Genomic DNA, 6,275 nt, shown 5'->3' with positions numbered 1-6,275 from the left:
GGCAAAAGGTTTTGCACTTAGATGCTCCCATTTCTAAGTGAGCCACCTCCTGGTGGCACCTCCCTAAGCCCTCCTGGTACCCAGGGAATGATCCCTCACAGCATCCTCCCATCTCAGTTTTGTTTGTCACCTGAGTGCTCACCCATTGTGTGCAACCCAGAATTCCAGTGGTGCTGAAGTGCCTTGGAACAGGGGAAGGGGCAGAAACAGAGACCTGCAGCTGCTCCACAGTACCATCACCTAAATTTATTCCTCTTTTTGCGCCACTTCTGTCCACACATAGAGAAAGATGTGGAGTGTAAAGTGCCCTGGGAGATGACAAGGGACCCACCAGACTCTCCCCAAAATGTGACCTAATTCTTGCAAATGCTCTGTTCTCATGCAAAGAGGTTGAGGAAGGAGTTGGCCAGATGACAAAAGGAGGAGGTGAATAAATCCAATATGGCACAACTGCAGCTGTGGAGAGCAAGCAGCACCCGTGCACAGCCAGGAGGAAAAGGGGCAGAACGGGGCAGGAAAGGTGATGTAAGCAAAGATAACCCCAGAAATGTCTCTGTTACAGCCCTGTGATGGGAGCCCAGCTAGGTAAGAACAGGCGAGAATGAAATAAAAGCAGGGAGGGCTCAGCCCTGATGTGATTCCAACTGCATCAGTCCCAGCTGTATGCCAGAATTGAAGCATGCTTGGACATGGCAAAAGCATTAATAAGGGACAGAAAAGGAAATTTGTGTAGCCAGCTGAAAGAAGAGGATGAGAAAGAGAAGGCAGAGCATGAGAAAAGTGGCAACAGAGAGGGAGCTTCAGGGAGAGGTGGTGAAGGTTAAAGATGAAAACAACAGCACCTAAAAAGAAGCACAAAGTGGCCAACCTGTGGGAAATTTTAACAGGATAAAAAAATAACTCACAGCTGATGAGCAGTTAAAAAAAATAAATGGGAACACAAGGAAATGTGCCCTTAAAACACCTCAGATGGAGAGTGACCCATCCAGAAGAGGTGCAGGGGAGCTGGGCAACCCTCAGGGCTGCTCCATCAACATTGTCCCTGGGAGCCAGACAAAATTAAATCTTCACATCCTGGGAGGTTTGATTTGGGGACTTTTGCCCTCCATCCAGCTGCCATTCAGCAATGATGGAGCAAGGGCACATCTCGGTGGCAGAGGGAGGAATATCACCTCCCCAGCCAGGCTTGGCCTTGCTACTCATACCCAGATCACCTAATAAAACAAGAGGAATTTGGGCAGAGGAATTCGTTCATCTTCAACACCTGGAGCTGGAAGAAATGTCTCTGATCTTCACATCCTGGGAGGTTTGATTTGGGGACTTTTGCCCTCCATCCAGCTGCCATTCAGCAATGATGGAGCAAGGGCACATCTCGGTGGCAGAGGGAGGAATATCACCTCCCCAGCCAGGCTTGGCCTTGCTACTCATACCCAGATCACCTAATAAAACAAGAGGAATTTGGGCAGAGGAATTCGTTCATCTTCAACACCTGGAGCTGGAAGAAATGTCTCTGAGTGCCAGTGAGATTACTGGGGATATAAAGCTGTGAGGAGCCAGAAGGTTCAGATGTGGTGGGTAATTTCATCTGAAAAGAGAGAAAATCAGTTCATCATTTTGACATGTTAACACCGAGCCCTTTGCTTTTGAAATTAGAATTGGGAAGTGTCATTCACACTGATATTTCATTGTTTTCTTTCTTGTAGTCATCATCTTTACAATCTTCTCCCCTCTTATCCTTCTCTCCAGCACTCCTGCTCCAACTATATTTCCCAAGTAAACATTTATCATTTCTGCTACATTTCATTTAATTTTCAATCTTAAAAGTTGAACCACCATAAAAAGATACCACGGAAAACTATACCTAGGGTCAGGGAAGAAAAGCAAGTTCAAACCCCAGCATTTATTGACCTTTAAGCAATGGAAACACGACTCTGATAGGGTGCAAACCAGCATCTCCCCCACTCTCTGCAGAAGCAACTTTGGATGTCAAAGCAATCTACCCTTCTCTGTAAATTCATCCCCACAGAGGAGGATGCTTTGGGAAGCAGTTGCTGAAGTTTTTGGGAGCAGCCTTCACACCCGAGAGCTGGCACTGGGGATTTGTATTGTTAAACGGCTGGAGAGAGGAGGGCACTGGGGCTGGAAGGGTTAATTGTGGATGGCGGGATGCGGGATGCCTCCCCAGCCTCGGGGACCAGACGCGTCCCGGATGTGCAGAACGGAGCCCCGGGGATGTTTGGGAACACTAGGTGGTGCTGAGGGCTCACGGAACGGATCCCGTTCTGTCGCAGAGGGATGCTCCGGGGTGCGAGGGTGAAGGCCTGGGCGGGGAAAGGGCAGGGGCTGCAACCCCTTTTGGGGGTTGGCTGGGAGCCCAGGTGTGAGAAGCTCCTTGGGTGACTTTGCCACACCCCTCCCTCTCCAAAGGCACTTGGCCAGCAGCTGGACAGCTGCCCTGGTTTCAGGAAAGCCAGCTCTGTCCCAGTTTCTTCTCCCTGTTTCCCGGGGTTATACCCGACATCACATCCCTGGTTTGCCATCAGGAAAACTGCGGCAAAAGGAGAGGCATTACTCAAGGCGATTCCCAACCCACCCGGCCGCATCTCTTTTCCAGAAAGGAGGTAGAATTGCCTTTTGGGGAGCCCTGAAACAAACATAAAGGGTTCAAACCATCCTTTAAAAATTAAGGGTTGTGACAAAATGCCAGTTTTCACCATGGATCTCTTGGCTGCTGCAGATTTTCTGTGCATAGATGAGTTTTCAAGCGCACGGTGAGAAACAAGGCGCAGTTAATTAGGGTGAAACCCACTTAGGGCTGCCGCCTTCTCCCCCTTCACGTCCATTCCTCCTCCGCGGGTTCCGGTTACGCCGCGGGTCCATAAACAGCGTCTGAAATAATTGTGCAGTTGTCACAGCCGGGCAGGGGAGGGGGAACTATTTTAAAACGCCCGGCTTAGCCCAAAGGGCCGAGGGGATTGCGGCACGGCCCAGCTGTCCCCGCCGGGCGCGGGCGGCACTTCAAAGTGCCGGGCGGGATGTGACAGCGCCAGGCTGTCCGGGCCACCCCGCCGGGGAAAGGAGCCAGGCCGGCCCGGGACCGGCTAATGGTGTTTTGACATGTTTCAGGAGCAATGGCTGGGATTCGGGAGATGTGGGGAGCAGCTGGAAGAGACCTGGGGATGATGGAGGGAGAAGGGGTGGGAGGTGGGGGAGGCAGGAGGGGAGTGGGGAGGGGGATGCAGACGTGGTGGGGTTGTACATTTCTTTTGACTTCGGAAACTGGGGGGGGGAGAAGCAAAGCAGGGAGTGCTGCAGTGCCTGAGCTCCGGTGCTGCAAGTCCTAAACTGGGGAAACAGAGAAATACAGGCTTCAAATTGTAAGAGAGAAGATTAGATTGGCTATTAGGAAGAAATTTTTCCTGTGAGTGTGGTGAGGCCACGGCACAGGTTGTCCAGAGGAGCTGTGGCTACTCCATCCCTGGAAGGTCTTGGAGCATCCTGGGATGCTGGTGGAAGCATGCAGGTGTCCCTGCTGGTGGAAGGTGCCACTGTCCAGGGGAGACAGCTGGAACATGATCTCTAAGGTCCCTTCCAACCCAAACTATTCATTTTAGGATTCTATTGTAGAACCCAAAGGGAAGCACATCTCATCAAAATATTTCTTTTTGTCCTGCACCACTTCTGACAGTGACACAGCTCTGCTCACCAGGGCAGAGCTCAGAGTCTGGAAGAAGAGAGGAACATCAACAACTCACAGTCCCATGGGATAACCAAGCTTTGGCCATGCCACGGCCATCCAGGCAGAGCTTCCCCATAGCTCCAGGAAAAGAGATAAAACTTTGATGATGCCTCTAATGTAAGAGCTGATCATTAGAGAATTATCAGGGCCCAACCTGCCATTCCATCTGGTTAGTGAAGGGCTTTATGGCTGAGAAGACAAGGATTCTGTTGTCATCTTGGCCTCTTCTTGCTCTGCTGCTCTGCCTTCATGTGAGCAGCACGGTCCTCCCAGAGTCAGCATGGTCACTGAGAGATCAATCACAGAACCAGAGAATGGTTTGGTTCAGGAGGGGCCTTAAAGATCATCTAATTTCCCTCCCTGCCCTGGACAGAGACACCTTCCACTAGACTGGGTTGCTCAAGGCCAAATGCAAACTTGGGTGCTTCCAGGCATGGGGCATCAGCCTGCTAAAAAGGGGATGCTCAGCTGGGGCAACTCTTCCAGATCTATCACCCAGCTCCCTATTTTCCATGACTTCTCTGCAAGCCTCTTCTTCAGACAGGCTGAAGACTCAGATCCCCTGCAATGTGAACTCTGAGGATTCCCAGAGCCAGGCAAGAGCCATCTTTCAGCAGCTGTGATCCATTTATAAGGTGGGTTTGAACACTTCTGACTGGGGGATGGAGGCAGAGGGGGCAGACAAAGGTGGGGGGAAAATGGTGTTAATTACCAGTCCATTAGTATGACGTGAAGCTGCCCCGGTCCGTCACCTCATCCCCGTGAGCTGCGATTTGCCCGGTTTTCGGCTTTCATTCCGGGATCCCAGCGGGACCCTCGTTTCTCGCATGGCCGTAGGGACGGCAGCTGCCGCCGATCGCTCCTGTCAGAAGGGACCGCCGGCGCTGCAGAAACCATTTCGGCAGCATTTGTCGCAGCAGCCTCTGCTAATCTTCTCTCTTTCATTGGTAATTATGCTCCGCTCCGGCGCTGAGGCGGCGGGGCCGCGGTGCAGGCCGGGAGCAGCGCGGCCGCTCGGGGCTGGGCCGGGATGAAAAGGCCGGGGGCGGCAACGGGACCGCGGCTTCAAACGGGCCGGGCTCCTCCGGACGCGATTGAAGTGGGCCGAGGGCCGGGGCCGGCACGACCAAGAATAATTGAACAAATAGTGCATCTGGTGACCCAACAGCTGTAGGTAACAGGCGATTTCCAGAGGATTAGGGGGAGCTGTGAAAGAGAGGTCCCATGGGAAGCCTAAAACCCTCATCTTGAATTTAACTGGCCAAGAGCACGTTGGAGCCTTTGACTTACTTTTTACACAAACTTCTTCCCTCATGCCACCCCCTTTTTATCCAAACTATTCCGCAAACCAGGACATTTAAGTTGTTGAAGCACAAGGCAGGAAAAATGGGGTCCATGGCAACAAGATGAATTAACAAGTGGTAGTTGATTCCTAAATGGGGTTTTCCTATTTTATTTTGATCTAAGCCTGGCAGTAGCATTATAATTTTTGCCCAGAATTTCCACTTAGAGTGGTCATAGCAGCCATAGTGAGATGTTTTGTCAAACAAAGCTGAACCCTGACATGAAGCTGGGTTGTGCTTTACCTCACAGCCACTTCACATTGAAGCCTTCTCTTTCTCTGCCATGGCACAAACATCCAAAACAAACACTCTACACCCAGCTGTTGCTTCCCCCAGGGTAAGTCAGAGCAGGTTTAATCCCTAACCCCTCTGCTTTTGATTGCATGTGAATAGATACAGTGAGAGATGAAGATAAGGCACGATGGGAGTTGGGAGTGGGTTGCAGCTCAGCTATGGAAACTGCTTCTACGTCCTGTCCCACGGAGTGCTCCAACCTCAGCCTGAAGGATCATGTCTGGGAGAGATCATTCCAACTGTGCCTCACATTACCCTCTCCAAAGGCAGAGGCCTCATTGGCTCTGAACCAGACCCTCCTAAACCTGTCTGAAAGACTTCTGGTTCTGACTTGGACCAGGATTATGGATTTTTCAGACACAGTTTGCAAGGTCAGAAGCCTTCAGTAGCCAGGTCTCACACTGCTCAGAGGTCAAGTGACAGAGACGTCGCTGTACAATTGAGGATTGCCCAGGGAAAGCCTCCAGCACACCTGGTGCCTACTCTCAATCCACCTGCACACCACCTCAAAACATCTGAATCCACTACAAACCTGTCTCAATCCACCAGCAGACAACCAGGGGAGTGAAACCCACAGAGCATCACCAAGGATGAGCTCACCATGGCCACACAGACCCAGGATGTGCTGCTGGCTTAACCTCTCTCTCTCTCTCCCTTTGCTGCAGTCAAGACAACCAGTTTTGATTAAAGAACTCATTTTCAAACAGCAATGAGATGAAACCCCATTTACCAGCCAGAGGCAAACTCTTGCCACTCACATGGCACAGCACACTCTCCAAATCCAACGCCAAAATCAAATACATGCATTCATCCCAAAACAACCCAAATTTGAGGTTCTCCCCATTTCCTCCCTTTGCCTAAACCACACCATATTTAACAGTGAGGATATGATGGTGTCA

The 6,275-nt window shown here is 51.1% G+C and overlaps 1 long non-coding RNA gene across 1 annotated transcript; it reads right to left on the bottom strand.

The window, feature by feature from the left end:
• Positions 1-1,289: 1,289 nt before the first annotated feature.
• On the bottom strand, positions 1,290-4,752 carry LOC141731984 (uncharacterized). The gene is made up of 3 exons (XR_012583891.1): positions 4,452-4,752; positions 2,715-2,889; positions 1,290-1,585 (listed from the first exon to the last, which is right to left on the bottom strand). It is a non-coding gene; the product is annotated as an uncharacterized LOC141731984 (long non-coding RNA).
• Positions 4,753-6,275: the final 1,523 nt, after the last annotated feature.

Source organism: Zonotrichia albicollis, chromosome 27 (genome assembly GCF_047830755.1).
Source record: "Zonotrichia albicollis isolate bZonAlb1 chromosome 27, bZonAlb1.hap1, whole genome shotgun sequence".
Classification (NCBI taxonomy): Eukaryota; Metazoa; Chordata; class Aves; order Passeriformes; family Passerellidae; genus Zonotrichia; species Zonotrichia albicollis.
Note: the sequence above shows the minus strand (reverse complement) of the source record. Positions and strands in the feature narration are given on the sequence as shown.